We start from the raw sequence: 20,540 nt of genomic DNA on the forward strand, positions 1-20,540 counted from the left end.
AAGTCCCGCTAAGCGTTAATTGTCCAGGGTTTTTATAAAGGGCTTGAAGATCACGGAAGAAAGTGTGGAGCTTGACCCACCACCATGGCAATGGTGACCATTTTCAATTGCAAATATTTGTAAAACTCTTTTCAGTCTTTTTCTTTTTTTCTTCCATGTCATGGTTTCATCTTTTTGAAATTTACCAGGATGACTTTAAGTGTTTGCTTATGTGAAAATACGTGAAAATTGAATAGGAAAGATATTTTTAAAGGGTTGTAACATGGTTTAAGGCGGGTGAAACAGCCAGAATGATGATTCAGAAGCTGAAAATAGCTCTACATTTTATGCAATCAAGTAAAACTCTGTACCTTGGCCTTCCCCACACGGGATTAGCAAGGAGTTGGGAGCTCTTCCACCCCCAGCATGCACTGGGGATGACACGCGGGGCCTGCCTAAACGGGGCATGTGCTGCCCAGAGGCTCACCCTGAGGTCCAGGGTGGATTAGAGTTGAGTGATCTCAACTCCTATTCATTTCCTCTGAAAGGAAAACTCACAAGGTCCTCTCTGTTCTAATGAGCCGGTATGCAGTGAGGATTCTCATGATGGTGCCCCGTCTCTCCAGAGGCGGAGGTTTGCCACATTTGCCTTTGCTGCTTCCCTGATAGGGCTCAGGGACCCTTAGGGCATTTATCCCTGTCCCTGGGAATCCCACTGTAAGACCCCGAGACGGAGAGTGACTGATAGTTTTTTCTTCTACTCTCTTACAGACTTTTTTTTTCAATGTTGGTTTTCTTTATGTTTTTGTGCGAAAAGCTGTCCCACAAAGTGAGGAGGCTAGAAGATGATTCTTGAATTAACCCCATGTCTGCTGAGCAAGTGGTAAACTTTTCCGGGTACAACCTCTCAGGTCCAAGAGCTGAGTCATCTTTGTGACCGAGAGTTTGATGCTTCACCTTCAGTTCTGGTTACCCAAACTGAGACTCTGTGCTGTGTCCTGTCAAATAAACAAAACTGTCAGGTTATCATTAACGAGTGATGTTCCTCTAATTAAACAGAACTGATGGGAACGATCTGGGGGGATATTAGCAATGGAGCAGTGATGCTTGCATTTAAATGATCTTAATTACCCCTTAGACTTAATGCCCTAATAAGAGGAACGGGAGCATGTCACATCTCACTTAGCTGTATTGTTTCAGACAGTGGCTGCAGGCTGAGAAGGACCAGAGTGCATTAGCTTGCGCTGCAGTGTCTGCTTTTGGGAATGTATATTTTTTTTTCTTTTTCTTCCTTTCTTTCTTTCCTTTTTTTTTTTTTTTCTTCAAAGGAAATTAAATCCCAGCCCTGACAGGAGAGGGTGAAATCTCTGAGCAGACCTCCCCAGTGCTTGGAATTTACAGCCTCTACCACGTCCCAGTTTGCCATTGTCCTAAGGCAACACACTCCCCTGCTGCTCTTTGCATCTTTGGCCACTGGCCAGCCTCCCAGGGCCTCCGGCTTTGATGTGAGGAGCAGACTGTCCTCGGGCCAGGCTGTTGTTGCCCTGGCCGGGGTTTATTCGCCCAGAATGCCAGGAGGGATGTTCTGTCTCGCAGTATACACTTTGACAGCTCAAGCCACCATCAGAGCTTTCTAACACTCCCACGGCAGAGGGAGCCTGCCTCTGTCACCCACAAGTGGCTGCCCCCAGCTGCTCAGCTTTGCTTTGCTGGCGTTGGTGCTCAGTGTCGTCCTGGTGGGGGTGGGGGACTCTCTGCCTGGGGAAGACACCAGCTCTGCCAGGGCAGCCCATCAGACCCAAGGGCCTCCTTGGCAGGGCTCAGGGGAACCGACCGGGCGAGTTGAACAGCTTTCTCTGGGGACATTGCATTGACCTTCATTTGATCTAGGCCTGGCAGCCTGGTTAGTGAGGACAAAAATTCTGGCTCAGGAAATCTTTCTCAACTGAAGCGATTTCCACCATGGTTCCAGGCTTATAGTGAGAAGTCTGTGCTGTTGCAAATTTAACTGCTGTCACTTCGAGTAGTATCTATTGGTAATTTTCTAAAAGCAGGTGGACACGTAAACACAGAGGATTGTAATAATAGATACTGAGGGAGGTAATAACAGGACTATGCCTTATAACTAAAGAAAAGGCCAGACCCAGGAGGGAGGGAGGGAGAGGGAGGGAGGAAGAAGGAGAGAGAGAGGGGGGAGGAGGGAGAGAGATAGGGAGGGAGAGAGAGAGAGAGAGAGGGAGAGTTTCTCATTGATGAGCTGTCTTCTGAAGGGCCAATTTGATTCATGTAGAAATTGCCTCAGAAAACTGAAAGCAGACCATATCTTGTTCTAGTTTAGGTGACAAGGTCCCTTGCACTGTATCTTAATAGGGTTAATAATAGCATTTCCCACGGGGGGGGGGGGTTCTTGCATCTATTGTTGTAAAACCCATTCCCCCCAAATATGTCTCTTCATCAACCATTATTTATTTCTTTTTATGAAGTTTTATAATGTCCCAAGGTTGGTTGGTTTATGTGTTGTTTTCCCTAATGAGAACACATTACATTTTTGGCAGTGAAGTCTGAAAATGATTATTAGGTCTTTTTTGCAGTAGTTGGGGAATGCAGCCTGCATGATCCCGTGACCTAGTTAGGGGAGGACACCTGAAAAGGTTCAGAGCAGAAAGGGGAAAAGATTTGTAGAAGACAAACTTCAGTCTTTTTAGGGTATGACTGCATTCTCTTTTGCAAGCCATTCATGGGCAACAATTAGGTGCCCTCGTAGTAATATCATTTTCTTGTCAGTAATGAGTGTTTGTGTGTGGGGGGGTGTGGGTGTGTATTAGATTGGGGGGATAAGTAAATCCTTTGGTGCATCCTGAATGCTAGGGCCTCATTTAGCACAGCTTTCCTGATACATGTATTTTTTAAACATTCAAGTCTAGATACTTTGAAATTGCAGAGTTTTGCCATAATCCATTCCTAAATTCCACCTGCCAGCAAGCAGGGAAGTTTTGTAAGACAGGAACATGGAAGGGAGAGAAGCTGTGGTTAAACCATAGTTATGGTTTTAACGTTAATAGGAAATATAGTATTTGCCAGTATTCCACGTATCATTTCTTATGGCTTACGATAAGATGAAGTTGGTAGTTCCAAAAATGGAACTGGAACTCAGTAAGATTGTTGACCCGACCCAGGAGTGCTAAAATGTACTGTTTCTCTTTCAGCTGCTTCCCTTCCTTCCTGCAGCTTACAGGTACCCCATTTCCCCGTAATATTTTTCAGTAAAAAAAAAAGTTTAGAGATCTAGTTTTCATGTTTATATTGCCTTTTGCAATTTTCTGGGTTTTTTTTTTTTTTCTGTTAACCCCACTGGGAAATATATTGGACATATTGTAGGTCAGCAGGAAAAAAAAACTTTCTAAGGAGATTTAAAAAACAACTAAGGTATAACTCATTAATAATTTCATTCTGTGTCTGGATGTGTTTTCTTCCCATTGTCAGCCAGTGTGGGAGGAAAGGGAAGAGTAATGCTAGAGCTGAGGGTGTGTGTGGGTATGTGCCATCTAAAAGTATTTTATAGAAGAAAAAAGTGTTTATTTTTATAATAAAAGTAAAATTCGACATTCCAAATAACAGAAGACTATTAATTCTATTGTAGTGAAAAGTTACATTCCAGTGCTTTTAAAATTGTTAATCATTAGAGACATATGTTTATCAAAGGCATACATATGCATATACATATATATGGTAAAAATGGTAATTTTTGCTACCAGGCTTAAATCTAAAATGTCATCAATAATATTGCTGCTGTTGCCAGTGGAGAAAATTTGCATAAGACTCAGTTAAATCTACCCATATCTCTACTGCCCTGGAATAGCATTTTCATTCCCAAACTTACACATTTTAAACAAAGTCAGAAGTTCCTCTCACCTGCTTAAAAGTGAATTCAAGTTAAAATTTCAAATGATAATATCTACACCCACAAAGCAGGTGCACTGCAGTTTTCTCTTTTCAGAACTCTCGGTGTCCCTTCCAGCATTGCCTTTCCTGGGGTCCTGTTCTCTCTCTGTCCACACCACCCCAAACCTGGGGCCTAACCGAGTGCAGCCTGCTCTGCAAAGCCGTTTGCCACTATTCTAGCCTCTGTATAACTCTTCCTGTTCTCAACATCTGTCATGCTTAGAATCATTACCACACATTTTAGCATTTAGCACTTAACCTTTTAAAATAATTTTTATATGTTGGCTCCGTGCTTGGTTATTGTCTACTTTATTATTCCTTACAACAGCTAGCACAGTATTAGACACCTTGCAAATGTTCTTATTTGGTTGATTGTTTTTCTGTTGTCTGGCTGTTAGTGAACCGGTGTTACAGACTGGAACCACTCTTCTCAAAATGGGGACCTCAGACCAGTGCATCAGCGTCACCAGAGAATTCGCACAAGTTGGATCCCATCTAGACCAATAGAATCAGAATCCACATTTTAACAAACTTCTCTGGTGACTCATAAGTATATTACAGTTTTTAAAGCATTGTTGAGGAAGGTTTCTCTCCCTGGGAAGGGTAGAGACCCCAGGAACCTTCAACTCTCCGTTTTGCCAGTGTCGTACTGTAGTCATTTAGGTACCCGGCTCTATCGGAGTGAAACTGTCTGCTCTTACTGTAACAGTGAGGCTGGAAATTAGTCTTTACAGAGAATCTGCAGCCTTTAAAAGTGACCAGAGGGCCCTGGTGAAGAATCAGGACTGTATGTTCTGATTCAAGACAACTCTAGATGCAAATCATTCAAATCCCTTTAACTGGCTACTTTTAGAATTCTCATACTGAGAAGCAAAAAGTATGATTTCCTTTTCCTTAGTTACCTCTTTTTTTTTTTTTTTTTTTTTTTTTTTTTGCACTTGAAGTGCTTACACCCACTCAGCTTGCTATTTTGAACTCTGGGAAAGAAAATTTGTGGGCATCTTGCAGTCTTTCAGGAAACAAGGCTCAGATTAAATATTTGCCACATTTTCTATGTGTTTCTTTCTTCAGGAAATTGGAGAGGCACATCACTCATGCTTTCACTCAACTTGACACAGAGTGTGACGTTCACAGTGTGGATGAAAAAATAGCTTCTGTCCTTATTTGCCTACCTTTGTGCAGATATTCCTGGTGTTTCGCCTCCCGTTTCTTCTATTTGCCCTTACTTCCCTTTCACTGCAGTGTCTAGAATTCTTCAGGTACTTATACGTTTTATAAAATATAAGATTCCTTGAGAGTCCCTAGGTTTGTTGCATCAAGGAAGGTAACACATAGACTCAGTTAAATGTACAACAATTTGTACGATATTCTCAAATTCATGGGTTTTTTAAAAAAGATTCATTTACTTATTTGAAAGAGAGAGACAGCAGCGGGAACACGGGAGGGAGTGGGGGGTGGGGAGTGAGGGGTGGGGGAAGCAGCAGAGGGAAAGGGAGAAGCAGGCTCCTTGCTCAGCGGGGACCATCCCAGGACCCTGAGATCATGACCCAAGCCCAAAGGAAGATGCTTAGCCGACTGAGCCACCCAGAAGCCCCTAGTCAAGTTTACGTTTGAAAGGTTATTATAATTTTAAGTTATTTGCATTTCTCTGTTGGTTTTGCTCAATCTTTGAACCTAGTTCGCAGATAGCAGAAATGAGAGACATTGGTTGGGTTGGAGAGCGAGGAGGATAAACGTTTATCTCAACCGTTCAGCTATTTTTTAAATAAATTTGAGGCTGTGTCTTGTAAATATACTAAGAAAGTAAAGTGGTTGCGTGGGGTATTATTTTATGGTGGTTGTGTCATTTGTGTAGTTTAATTTCATCTTTGTTGAGGCAATTAAGATGTTTTATTTAAGCTAGAACTGACACTTTTCTATTTAATCACTGTTTGCCTACTCGTAAAAGATACTGTGCAGGGGATCTTGTGAGGAAGTAACACAATTCAGTTGCTGAAATTAAGTATTTCTAAGCAAGTGAAATGGAAATGTGAAAAGACACAGAACCAAGAATTTTGTAGAATGCAAATATTTATTGAATGTAAAAATGTAATAAACGTAGAGATGCACAATAACACACTATTTTTTTTACATGGCAAAACAAAATATTGAGAGGATGCTTATGTGTGATTCAACACAATTCTATTAAAACTTTTAATGGGATTTTTTTGGGTACGGCTGAGTATGGAAGGCAACTATTACACTTAATTAGATAATATAATCTGGGAAAAATGGGTGAGAATTTTGCAAGTCTCTATGTGCACATAAGGACATATCAAGGAGTGTTTAAAAAAGAGAACAAGGCATAGAATGTAGCCCTACTGTAGACTCAAACATACTATAAACAACAATGGTAACTTAAACTGCCCAACACACGAACAGCAAGTTCGTAAGATAATGCCAGTTACATTATATTTACTCAATCTGAACAAAGTTTCCATGTAGATCAGTGTAACAAAGTGGGAAGCCCATAAATGGACCCATTATGGTACAGTACACACATAAAATATAATATAGCAAGCTTAGTGAATGGTACTTGGATAACTTGGAATTTGTCAAATACACGCCAGATATGTTAAATGGCTAAAGATCTAAAGATAAAGAAACATACAGAACAAAAAGAACAATTTGTAGAGAAGTGAATATAGTCAGAAGAAAAAACAGAACCAAAATGTAGTCAAATTATATGGATAGAGGTAATTTTTACATTAAAAATGAAAGACAATGAAATTATTTTTAAATGGGAGGGTAATTATGGTCACCATTAGTATAAAAAGGCAACCCAAAAGTGCCATTTTACATTAAATAAACAACCAAAAAAATGTAATCACATAAAAAGGTAAGGAAATTTTGTGAAAGTAGAATGCTCAGATATTGTTGGTAGCTTTATAGGTGATTTCAATCTCTTAACATCAATATGGCTATAAATATGGAGTCCATAAAAATACTCATAGTCTTTGATTTAATAATCTCGTTTCTGTTAATATTTTAAGGAAGAAGAGTATCTCTACTATTAGTACTATCTCTAGTGTTGGAAATAAATGAGAGCAACTTAAATGTTCTCACACAGAGGAATGGTTGAGGAAATGACTAGTAGTCTACTATTTACAGTAGTCATAGTTATGCTAACTGTGGAATATTATATGGCTAGTAAAAATGAGAACTATATGAGTTACATGGAAATGTAGAATGTGTTTATGAAATATTGCATGAAAAAATCAGAATGCATTGTTATGTGTTATGAGAGCGTCTGTGTGAAAATATGCTTACATGGGCAAATAAATACATTTGTAAAAAATGTAAATAATTATGTTTGGGTGATGGGATTGAGGTTTTTTTTTGTTGTTGTTGTTAAAAATATCTTCAATGTTGATATGTATTTCTAGAGAAAAATAATACAAATGGCTAAGTAGGGCAGCAGTACTGACTCTGGCTATTAGGGTACTGCTTTCCAAATGTTATTTTGGAGCCCTGCCAAAATATGCCAAGATGTTTTGGGTCTCTAACAGTCTTAAGTTATTCTGTTTCCTTATTCTCCTTGGCCAGTTTTTTACTAGGTTTACAAAGAAGCAAGTTACTTGTAACCACGATAAAGAGGGTGGTGTGGAGCCTGTGCTATTTGCCGGTCTGTTCCCGCTCACTTTGCATTCACTGCCTCCCTTATTTCCTTCCCATCCTATATTAAGAAGCATCTTTAGCGTCGCTGGTGCTCAAAGAAGCTCAATGTTGTAAAAGGAATAGTAGTAGTGGAATAGTAGTCAGGAAATCTGCCTTCTAGTTGCATGACCTTGGGCAAATGACTGTGACCTTCTGAGTCTCAGTCTCATCATCAATAGAAGGATGGTGTTTGATGGCCAGGACACGGACTAAGGATTAGTCCAGAGATGTACAGATATCAGAGTTCACAAGCTCACTCCAGGGTGCCATGTGCTCCTCTAAAGTGCTCCAAAAAGGGCAAGTTTACTGTATCACTGTTGCAACAGTATAGACAGCTAAAGTGCTCTCAGGGAGTGCTCTGGTCAACTCAAAGGGCATGGTTCCTGTATACTACATGAGGTAAACCATTCAGCTAGAGAAAGTCACTCTGCTTCAGCATTGTGGCTATATCTGAGTTTTTATGCATAAAGATAGACCAGTTGGTGACAAGCATGATCAAATATTAGCTAAATTAGATATTTAGCTAATATTAGATAAATTACTAAATTAGTATTTAGTAATTGCTAAATTAGATATTTAGCAAATATTAGATAAATTACTCCATTGTTTAGACTACGTAACTGAAATACAAAGTTTCAGATGTATTTAGATTTTCTGATGAAGCCAAAATACCACTGACTGAGGTGTTTTGTTTTGTATTTTCCTTTTTCCTAATATGTAGAGGTAGGCAATAAAAACACATTAAAGAGAAGGTTTAGATCCAACTGTTTTCATCAGGTTATAAAATTATTTTAGGCATTGCACTGCTGTGTGGTATAGAAATTGTAGGGAACCTATTATCCTATCTTAGGTGTCATTGTTCATTTCTAAGGAAATGAACGTTTCTAAAGAATGTTGTATTGTGGTTTGTACACATGAGGCTCACCTGTGATGCAGACAGCAGATCCGTATCTTCTGTGCTAATTAGGAGCAGTCATTTGACTGAATCATCCATACAGATGACTAATATATTTTGTACTTGCTGCTTTTGAGGTTTGATGTGAGGTGCCCATACCACCACTGAAAAATTCCTAAGTAATTTGAAATCACTGGCCACTCAGATACGCATAGTTAGATTGAAACGAAAACATACTTGCTAGATTCTGGATGAAAGACCTTTTGTGATTCTGGCTTAATGACTAGCCCCACGCAAGTACTGAAGTCCTTTTATGAGGCAAGAACTACATACCTTAAGAAAGCAGTACTCTAAGAAACAAAGAAACACAGGAAGAGGGGTGGTAGATCTAAACTTTTGTACAGGTCAGTTTCACATTATACATTGACAAATCAGCGAGAAAAGGATTCTTAAGAACCCTCAAGCCATGCTGCATCTTGAGGGGAAGTGCCCTCACTTTTCCTTGGAAAGTGACTAACAGAAGGGATAAGTTGCTAAACCGAGTACTAGCGCAAAACCATCACGGCAGTAATTCCGAGGCGATATTATAAAACAAGCTTTCAAACATTATTTGAAAGAGCCTTTGCAACTTTCATCCAAGCCTAGAAAAGTACAAAAATATTTTCACAGTCTAGATGTTCAAGTGTGAAAAATGGGTGTATTGTATCATTTTGCAACTCCTTTAGGTGCCTGTATTTGTTGATCCAGAATAATTTAAAATAACCAAACCATTTGACCTTTGTCTTGCCGTAGTTATGGCAAGAACCCTACAATAATAGGTAAGACTATTTGAGAATGAAGAAGTCTTTGAGACCATATCCACATGAGTTTTTTTAGATAACTATTTCTTGAACAGCAGTTAAGCCTAGAGTCTAGACATTAGATTGTCTTGGAAGTGAAAATGTATTTCTCATGACTACTGTGGATTTCTACTTAGTGTGTATAATTATTGCTATTTGTCTTCTCCATTGTTAGGAACGTTTTTGTTTTGTTTTGGTTTAGGATTTTAGTGTTTTTTTGAGCATCTACCTTCTAATAGTGGATAGCAAATCTATTTTAACCTTTTTTAAATATTGAGATTAGCTAAATTAATTTTACTAATATGTGTGGCAGGATTAGAGAGGAGTGGCAGTATGTGGCTAATTCCAAATTTTATGATTAAAAATCATGTGTTTATGGCTTTGGGATAGGTTTTTGATTTTTCACTTGAATATGGTTGGGTTTGATGTTCTGGGACTTTAAAACATACTAAATCTGCCCTGGGGAGACTTGATTTGGAAGTAGCTGGATGCCGTCCAAATTTGTATCTTACTCTTCTGCTCAGCCCTCCAGCATCCCATTTATTTTAGGCTCTCATCAGCTGAGATACAGCTTGCTTTCTCTCAAACTTTCTCTGGGAGCTGAGATAGTAATTTAATATTTAGGCTTTAGAAAAGGTGTGTCTTCTGGTAAAGTGAATGGAATTAACTGATGTTATTTATAAACCTAATTAAGCTGTTGATGGGTCTTTAGTAGAATAAACACTTTCTTTGGGAGGCCAGGTATAGCATTCTGAGAATGATTTCGAAAATCATGCCAGTGAATTCTCTCCAAATGATTGATCTTAAGTATTAGTTTATATTCCTCAACAGAGCTTATATGTAACTAGAGTTTAACTGCTTTAAGGAACTGCAACCTACACATTTGCATTGCATTGGTAAATTAATAGGAATCAATGAACTGAATTCCAAAGCAATCAGTTGCCTCTTTTTCTCACATCTAATTTTACATATCCTAACTGACATGATATAGCCATTGCTTCTGTGTGCCAATCAGTACTGACAGTAAACTCTTCTGCTCTCACATTTATTGTGTTATTTTACTGTTTTCTCTGTGCTTGAACATTAATTTTATCCAAAACTGGAAAATTTACTTTAATTGTCAGATGCTTTCGTTGTTTTATACTTTTAAGAAGCACAGTAACTTAGGAGAAGATTTAATTAGAATCTTGTTTTGATTTCTGTGTTATTAATGTATCGATCCCATAATGCTTCGCTGGTTTAAAAACTATTTGTTTTTGTTTTTGTTTTCCTTTCCTCATTAGGTGGAGTCTTTGAATTTTTAAAAAGACGATGGTAATGAGATCCACTTGAAAAATAAAGTGAATTGATTTGGTTGGAACACTCTTTTACCAATTCATTAACATTCAGCTGCTGGGTAAGTTGAGTCAAGTGCTTTTTATATGCTTTCATTTCAAAATTATTGGAAAGATCTTTTAAGCAAAATATTAAGCTTTATGTGAAATTTTGGCAGTAATGATTTGAGGCCCTCACTACCTGTGAAAGATGTTGGGGATGCTATCTAAATGAACATGTTTGTAAGTTTTTACAATATTTCTGGAAACGTACCAGTTAGGAAGATGAGAAAATTAGAAAATGTTGTCACTTGTAGTTTGGAACCAGATACTTTTATTTACTATTTTAGTAATTATTTGCTTGTTGAAATCTTGAGGTAATGTGATATCAGATTTTACTGTGAGTGAGATATTTATGTGTAATTGTACTGTATCGTATCACATTCAAATCTAAAATCTAATGAACGTTTTGAGTAAGTTAGTATCTCTCTTTATTTAAACCATTCTCATTTTACAGAAAGCTTGGTTTCTGTGATAAGAATAGAAACCTTAGAGTCTTGCTCAATTCAACTTCCTTGTTGCACTATGTTTCTGTGGAAAGCTCTCGAGGTAGAGAACTCCTAACCAAGAGGAATTTAGGCTTTTAGCAAATTACTGGTGCTGCCAAGACAGAATTTAGTGGGAACAGGACTTTGGCTACTGCTAAAATGTCAGTATAGTAAAGCCTGCTCTGTCAAACAGATTTTTGGCATCGGAAGTCTAAATGATACTGATTTTAAGGTTTGGTAATTTTTTTTTAATCCAGGCAAACTCATGCTTTAATTAACCCTTTATACAGTAACAGAAAATTTGGAAAAAGGTTTGTATTTCTAGTCCAGGTCACAAGATTTGAGTTTCTGAATTTCTAAATTTTATATACAGTTCTAAATTATACAGCTTTTTATTTAATTTTCCTCTGAATGAACTGAAGCTATTTAAAAACCTGATGGATGATAATGAATAAGAGAAGTGTCTAATCATTTGGGGAGCAGACTTTGAAACCAAGCGAACAGTGTCTGCTTCACCCATGAGCATCTTAAGACATGATGAGGTCAGGTGGTTTTTCAGGGATAGGGTTGCGTAATTCATACGATGCCAACACCTGCTTTAGGCTTGTCTGAAATGATCTCCCTTGAGACAACTGCCCTGGAACTTGATTTGTTAGTGTGGCTTTTGAGTATTCAGTGAGTGTAGAAATAAATATCAAGCATGGAAACCCCAGGACATCTTTTCATTTTGTCTGTAAGGCTCGTGACCCAAGATTCATTTGTGAGCAGTAATTTACATTGTTATGGGCATGTGGTGCCATTCAGGGGAAAAAAAAAAAAAGGATAATTAAAGGGATATAAGTCGGTTAGATGAAAAAGAAAGAAACGTTAAAAAAGAGAAACGAAAAAGAAGAGAAACGTTAAAAAAAAGTTTCAAAAGCAAAACTCTAATTCTTCAATAGCTATAATAGATGTTAGAAAATGAAAATTAATACTTTGCACCACTAACCTAAATGTCTTTGTCTGCAACACTTAATTCTCCATGTACTCACAAGTTTGGCTTTTACAATTATTCGCAAAGTACGCCCACAGTGTTACAGTTAAATTTCGACTGGTGGGACCCAACTTCAGGGATGTTTAGGAGGCTGTATAGATTATGCTCTGTGAGTGCTGCCTGAGAATACACATGGCCTGGACATTGACTACAGTTGGCTTTCTTGTTTATCACAATGTGAGTTCTGGGAACCTTTGCTTAAAAGTCTGCTCATTGGGGTCACTGTGTTTTAAAATAATTATTTTTTTTTAGTCAAATAAATTCATAATATTATGTGAGGATTAAACCTCTGGCAGGTAGTAGGGGCTCAATAACTATTAGTGTTTATGAGGATAGTTAGTAGTGGTAATGGTAGTTGTGTCATTATATAAACGTAAAAATACTTAACATTTTATTAATCATGAGACTGATTCTTTAGCTGGTCATTGAGGACAGAACTCATAGAGATGGGTACGTTTTTTCAATTAAACCAAATACTTCGATTAGGAAACACTTCATATGAAATTGGTATGGTTTTTTTATAATGGCCGCATTGAGTATAATGAGCAGTCTCTCCCTGACCTTGTCTGTGAACCTGACTTTGTCCATTAGCCCAAGTGAGGATATTTTTTTCAAATAATACATAAATTTGCCCAATTTCCCCACCCTGAATTGGTGGTAAATAGAAAACAGTTTCCAAGAAAGGAAAACTCTCACCATTAGGATGACCTTTCTCTTATGACACTTTTTGTAAAATATAGTAAAAACCAATGACTTTATCTTTTTATCAATATTATTGCTCCTTGCTTGTTGCCATTTTCTTTCGTGTAGCCAATGCTTTTGATTTGTCTTGAAATCATTCATTTTAAGGTAATACTAGCTGGACTATGGACCTTTAACAATGTGCTCAGATTTATATTCTTTTATTGCATCAGATGAAATTATTTAAGAATTATGTAAGTGGTGGAGCGCCTGGGTGGCTGAGTTGGTTGTATGTCCGCCTTTGGCTCAGGTCATGATCTCAGGGTTCTGGGATCGAGCCCTGCATTGGGGAGCCTGCTTTTCCCTTTCCCTCTGCCCTTCCCTCTGCTTGTGCTCTCTCTCTTTCCAATAAATAAATGAAATCTTTTTAAAAGAACTATGTAAGTGGCATTTCTTCTTTCAGCTGAGGAAAAGTTAAGAAGGACAGTGAAAATTCTTAACGTGTTCTGTGAGTTGGGCTCTATGCTACTAGAAGTGCTCAATCTTTTTAGAGTAAAAATTAAGAATCCCATATTCTTAATTTGGGAGTTAATTACTTAGCTGAGAATTACACAGTCATTATAGTTAGTAATTTTTGGACCCAGAAGTTATTGAAATCCAAATTTATTTTATAAATAATAAAATAAAATAATAAAATAAATAATTTAAATATATATATCATTACTTGGACAAAGATGGAAAATAAAAGTGAGGAAACTTTTAATCCATTCTATTTGGATGCATTTCCACAGATTTTGTAAAGATTTGATAAAGTTGCAAATTAGATTCACTCTCTGCTCTCTATGGGTTTGATGTAATTTTTGCAGCTATCACATAGAACTCAGAGTAGACCTTATGAGCTTCAATGTGCTGTGGCCTTCGAAATGTTTCCTTTTATGTGGGGGTCCTTTTTATAGCTCTTCAGATGCATACAGCTCTTCTGTTCGGGTCCTTTACATTTTTAGGTGACTGAAGAAGGTGTCAGTATTTAGGAATGAGTATTACCGGAATGATAGGAAGCCTAGAGCCAATCTCTGCTTACCAGGACTGCTGTTTCTTTTGCCATTAGGGTCTGTGTGAATGGAGCCCATTACCGTTAGCTTCTTGGGCCACATGGGTTCATTTTTCCCAAATTATTTCGTTCACTCTTGTCACGCACCTGAGACCTCAGGTTCTTCACGCATTTCTCTTGGCTACGCCTTCATTCATTCCCACATTCAATACTTTACTCCTTCATGTATTCATCATTCAGTGAACAAGCGTTAATTAAACCAACAGTAGGAACAAAGCACATTTTGTTCCATGAGCGTTTTTTTAGTCGTCAGAAAACTGACTGAGAGTTGCTTTTACATCATTTCATAGTATTCCCTTCTGCCTATCCTTCTTGCCTCCTGACTTCAGCTTGCACTGAAGGGTGGTTGTGGGGGGTAAACCCCTCATCTTCGACTCTCCACTGAAAACCTACACAGTAGGACCGGGTAATTATATTCCTTGTTTCTCTGGTGACGTGAACTACCATTTGCGTAATGCTATACAGTTTACAGATGCTTCCACGTTACATTACCTCGCTTTAGGCAATAACTGTTATGTACATACCACTCACATTTTATTTTGCTTAAGAGGAATCGGAGGCTCAGGGGGCTACAACTGAGTGATTTGCTCAAAGTCGCGGCAGTAGTGAGTCACAGAAGCAGACTTTTCTGGTGCCCATAACTTTAGATAGCATATCACTCGCTGCCAGGTCACCGGTCTGGTTGACTGCCAGTATTCAAATATTGGAGCTTTGCTGATACAGTCACTATATTCTGTTCAGTATGAATCAGAAAAGGAAATAGAAGCTATATGGAGGTTTTGGAGAAGAATCAGGTCTCATAGGGAATGTCGGAGGCAGTGTAACTTTACCTTCCTTGATGATACTGTCTCGTTCACCCAGTCACTCTCCCTGCTTTGAGAGTCTCACAGACTCCAGGCAGCATCCCCATAGATGAAGAGTGGTCTTTGAGATTCTGATTCTCTTGGATGGTTTTCATAATAAATTGCTAAAGTGGATATTGGCCAAAATCACCCACTTAAAGATCTTAATTTTTGAACCTGATATCACATTGACTTCTCATCCATGAATTGTAAAAGGCAAATTACCTTTGCATTTTTCTGCCTCATCTGTTATTTGCATTATTGTTTTTTGGTTGATTGCACTTTACTGATAATGAGAATCTGGTTAACTATTTTATTTCAGTATTACCCATCTTCACGTTTTACCCCATTTCCCTCTGAATCCCCTTAATGAATCCCTCTCACACTGCTTTTTGTATGGATTTTTATGCTTTATATTAAAGTGATTTCTGTGAAGCTTTTCTCACATGCCACCCTGTAAGCTGCTTGAGGGCAAAGGCCGTGTCATTATTTTGTGGGTGTCCTCTTCAGCCTTGAAAATGGTGATTGAAAAAAATAGTAGATATTCAATAAATATTTGTTGAATTCAATAAAAATATTTGGCTGTGAGTTTTCTTTTAAAATTCATTTTGGGGACTGCAAATTTATACCTGGGCGCAGATTTAATTTTAATCATATTAGTGAGATGAGTCAGCAAGTCTGATACTTACTAAATATCCAGAGCAGAGCCGTAAGAATAAATTTTGTGGTTTTTTCAGTGATATTTTTGAATGCAAAAAAATCTTCTCTATGTGGAATAACAACAATACTCTCCCCCACAAATGAAACAGAACAAAAACCCCTTTATTCCCCTGACAAGGACATTTCATTGTCCTTGTCTTGACCATGGGAACAAAAAATGATTGACCTGTGAAAAGGTTTAATGAGATAAAATAAAACATGGCCTCTAAAGTAGAGGCTTCCTGGGAGATACAGGTGTAAATGTACTGTGAATGTGGGGTACAGCTGTCTTTGACTCAGGGACGGAGGGTATGCATTTAATTTAGTCTGTGGTGGTGGGAAGGCCCTGAACATTTTTGAGCAGAAGAGAGACACAATCAGAACTGCACATTAGGAAGATGAATCCAGTCCAGTTGTGCTGGATGGTGTTGGGGGTTAGTGGTGAGGGTGGGGTATTGGTGGGTAGTGGTGAAGGTGGGGTATCGGGGGGTAGTAATGAGGGTGGGGTGTCCGGGGGTAGTAATGAGGGTGGGGTATGGGGGGGTAGTAATGAGGGTGGGTATAGGGGGGTAGTGGTGAGAGTGGGATGCGGGGTAGTAATGAGGGTGGGGTGTCTGGGGGTAGTAATGAGGGTGGTATCTGGGGGTAGTGGTGAGAGGGGTGTCCGGGGGTAGTAATGAGGATGGGGTGTGGGTTGCAGGGGGTAGTGTGAGGGTGGGGTGCGCAGGTGCAAGAGTCCCTGAAAGCACAGAAGCCACTTAAGAGGCACTTAGATGAGTTTATACAAGAGCTGTCACCTCATGGTGTGCCTTTTAGGTCTCCTCCTACACTTCTGTCACAGACAAAGCTACTTTTAGAAAACTTCAGTGTACACTCGAACCCAGGTTCAGGGGATTCTTTCTGACTTGACTTCTACAGTCTCTCCCTCAGTTTCTGACTTCCCAGGTATGCATCATGGTACCCTTGTGGCTACTTTCTGCTCAAATTGTTTTCCTTGGGACTCTTCTGATACTTCCACAGGTCACTGCCTCTGCTCATTATCCCTAGATTCCATATACCTGAGGATGCTGTGCCTAGACCTGTCCTTTGAGAATTTGCCAGTTTGACCCAGAGTACCTTCTGATCTGATTTTGTGCAGTGGGATCTCGGACAGGTGTGGAAGGCCTGAACTGGAAGGGTAGCAATAAGGATTGACAGATCACAGATAATATAAGGGATGGTGAGCAGGGAGCCAATGCAGGGCCGGCTGATTGGGTTTAGGAGATGTGTGTGTGTGTGTGTGTGTGTGTACATGTGCATTTGTGTGTGTGTGTGTGTGTGTGTGTACATGTGCATTTGTGTGTGTGTGTGTGTGCAATCCGGGGGTAGGGGAGCAGGAGGAAGCTGTCCGTGATGACACAAGGCTTTGAGACTGGGAGTTTGAATGCTGCTTTTAATAGGAAAAGAGAAGTAAAGACAGAAACTGGTTTCAGTAATAGGGTGATGAACTTGATTGTAAACTAGTTGAATTTGAGATAAAAGTAGGTAAAAAGCATATGTTTTATACTACTTGACTTTTCTTTTTCCATGAGGTTTGATAGTTGGAAACAGGAATTCACTGGAAGACCCGAGTCTTCCTCTTTTTGCTGTCCTTAAATATTTCCCAAGAGCTCAGGATAGTTTTAGGTTTTCTCAACCTTACCCCTGCCAAAATCCCCCACGAATTCACCTCCTCAGGAACATGTGGACTTGTCAGAGTACTCACAGCAGCCAGAAGTGTGCCTTTCAGCATCCAAAAATAAAAACAGGGGGAAAATAGCGATATTTTCCTTTTGAGGAGCATAATCATTGTCATCTCACGACTTGCTGAAATAGCACAGCAAAGGAACAGTTTTTGGCAGGCTGGAAAATCTAGGGGATGCGCAAACACACGCACTGTTCCTTTGCTGTGGTGTACTCGGTTGGAGCAGTCCACTTCAGGGAAGCAGTGGGGTTTTTACTTGAGTATGAAAATTAAAATAAAAATGTATTAGCTGTTTGAATCTAAAGTTATTCCCCCAATTGGTGGTGTTTCTAACAACAAAATCCGTAGGTTCTTAAATTTGATGGTGGCAGTGAGTTGGCGGGTTCCAGTGTAATCCACTCCCATCCACTGAGGAGTTTTTGAATTTTAGAAGAGATACTCTTGATTAAATCAGTTTAAGAGCATATAATGATCCTATAATTATCATTTGTCATTACCTTGTGTACTAATGATTAAAGCAAACATTTAATAACCATAGGGCAGTAAATATATTTTAGATCTTGAGCCATAAAAAGATTTCCATTAACAGAATGTTTTGTGCACAAATAAATTATTCATTGACTGTAGCAGAGCTTAATTCTGTCATCAGCCTTAAGTGGAAATTTTGAGAACACCAATCAGCACAGATGCCAGCACTAACTTGGCTTGAGCGCCCATCCTTCTTACATGGAACCTGAGCTTTTTTGGCTATTTGTAAAAGCTTCAGTTAGGTTAAATTCAATGAATATTTATGACATTTCTGCCATATGCAATTTAGTGTTCTGGTGGTTGGAGGAATAAAATGATGAGGAAGGCTGCATTTTAGCCTTTAGGTTGCTTATCAAATCTAAAAGAGAGACGAGACTACCATGTACCTGACTTGGATAGAAGAAAGCTTCAGTAGCATCCCCAGAGATGTGTCAGTAAAGTGTGTTGCCCATTCAGGGGAAGAAATCGTATGCACTTTCTTGTGGGTGTGTGAGGGGGAAGGGTTTAGGGATCAGGAAGTCTTTCCTGAAGAAGGCTTTAAGGATGGGCAACGTTTTGACAGGTGGAGAGAATTATATTCACATAGGCAAAGAAACAAGTGGATGGTGTGGGTGTCCTCATGGAGTGAAAAGTAACATGGTGTGTTTGTTAAGTGAGGAAGAGACATGGAAGAAACAGAAAGAATGGTGTCGAGAGATCTGGTGTGTAGAGGGCCTTCAATGTGTAGTTAGCACATTAGTTTGGTGGACATCAGAGAACCTTTACCCATTTTGAGTCAAGGAGTAACATGATCAGATTATATTTTTGAAATATACCTCACTTCACCGTATAGGTAAGAGGTAGGAAACCTGGAGGTAGAGAAGTTAAAAGCTATTGGGATAGTCTCCATGAGAGGTTATTGGGTTGTAAACGGAGTTGGTTGAAATAGGAATACACAGGAGGGGACAGGCGGAATTAAGTTGTCTACAGGTTTTGGTCTGTGATTGGCAATGGAGGGGTGGGAAACAGGAAGGAGTTAAAGATTCTGTTCAGTTTAACAACTTTAGTAGCCAGGAATGTGCAAAACATTGTGCTTGGTCCTAGAGGTACGTACTGATAAAAGCAAGTGTGGTCCCCTTTTCAAGTAGCGGAAAACTTAGGTGTGGTTGTAAAATAGGTCCTCTGTTAACTAAAGTCCAAAGCATGATCATGATCAGTGTCGTAGCAGGAGTAGAACAAAGGATTATGAGAACACAAAGGAGAGAGGAATTAATTTTGACACTGGAAAAGTGGGAAGCGTACGGGGGAGAAGATGCTTCATCTGGGCCTGGAAGATCGGATAGAGGATAGATCTCAAGGTATTTGAGCTATCAGAATTATAGCTGGAAACCAAGAGAGGCAAGTATCAAAGAAGCTAAGAGGGGAGGAACTTCCTAGGAAGAAGAGCTTTTACTTATTTTCTATTGTGTGTCTGATTTTGAGCTGGGAACTCAGTATTTAAGGAAGGAATGTCTAACGGTGTCAAGTGCTACAGAGTAGTCACCAATATTCTGATCTAAGAAAGGGCCACTGTCTTCTGCAGCTTAAGATTCACGCGTGGCTTTTGAAGAGATTTCAGTAGGGTAGGGGTGGAAACATTCTAAAGGTTATAACTTATCTTGGAGATATAATTAAACTACATCAGTGAAAGAAAAAGCCAAACTTCCTTTAGTGATTCCTCCTTAATGGGTCAAGTTCATATAAACCTTGGTAGATCTTAGTGCTCTGGCTGGTCTTAGAGGTGTCACCTGAGAATATGTTAGTCCTGAGAGGTCTTTGCAAAATATTTAAATATTGCAGAAAGGTTAGATTCTTAGATTATTGTCTCACAAGTAAAAGATTTCAACACTTATTACTAGCTTTCCCCTTCCTCCTTCCCACTCCTTCCCTTTAAGCATCCAGCTGGTTATGGTGAGCACATTTACCACACCCTTGGCTCAGGGTCAGGGAAGTCCTCGGGCTCTCCTTGGCTCTTTTCCCATGTGGGAGATTTCCATGGAGAACAATCCAGGGAAGTGCGTGCCCGTGCACGCATGCACGCGCACATACACACACACACACACACACACACACACACACACCACCAGTTCTTTTCCTGTCCTCAAGGATATTCATGTGCCAGTAAACAGACAAAATATACAGTCATATACAGGCATATTGTGTTTCATTCACCGTGAAGAAACAGGGAAAGGATGCAGGAATCTAGTAGGAAGCAGGAGGGATACCACTGACAATTTAACATTTAGGAATAATAATAGAACTTAAAGAAAAATTTTGAATCGCCTTGTTAAGATGAATAGCATATTACTAAGGAATGTAAAGGAAAAAAGGTGAAATTTATATCATAGTTCTATTTGGTTGATTTTTGTTGTGTGTGTGTGTTTTAAATCAATTATTACAGCAAACTGGGCACAATAAAAGCACTTTCACAGAGGCGCACGTGTTATTACAAAGGAGAATTTTAAATTAAATCAGACTACCTTGCAATTTAAAATAGAAGGGGGACACCTGGGTGACTCAGTTGGTTAAGTGTCTGCCTTTGGCTCAGGTCATGATCCCAGGGTCCTGGGATTGAGCCTTATGTCGGGCTCCCTGCTTGGTGCAGAGTCTGCTTCTCCCTCTGCCTACTGCTCCCCCAGCTTGTGTGCGCGCTCTCTCTCTCTCCCTCTGACAAATAAATAAATAAAATCTTT

General features: G+C 39.1%; 1 protein-coding gene across 8 annotated transcripts in view; it reads left to right on the forward strand.

Annotated features, from left to right (window-relative positions):
- The window catches only part of HIVEP2 (HIVEP zinc finger 2), a 193,942-nt gene that overhangs the window by 98,021 nt on the left and 75,381 nt on the right, over window positions 1-20,540 (forward strand). For all 8 annotated transcript variants that reach the window (XM_057311006.1, XM_057311002.1, XM_044386380.3 and 5 more), the window contains one exon: window positions 10,635-10,747. The gene's annotated coding sequence lies outside the window, so the exon portion shown is untranslated. The remainder of the gene's footprint in view (window positions 1-10,634; window positions 10,748-20,540) is intronic.

The sequence above is a fragment of the Ursus arctos genome, unplaced genomic scaffold (assembly GCF_023065955.2).
Source record: "Ursus arctos isolate Adak ecotype North America unplaced genomic scaffold, UrsArc2.0 scaffold_13, whole genome shotgun sequence".
NCBI classification, from domain to species: domain Eukaryota; kingdom Metazoa; phylum Chordata; class Mammalia; order Carnivora; family Ursidae; genus Ursus; species Ursus arctos.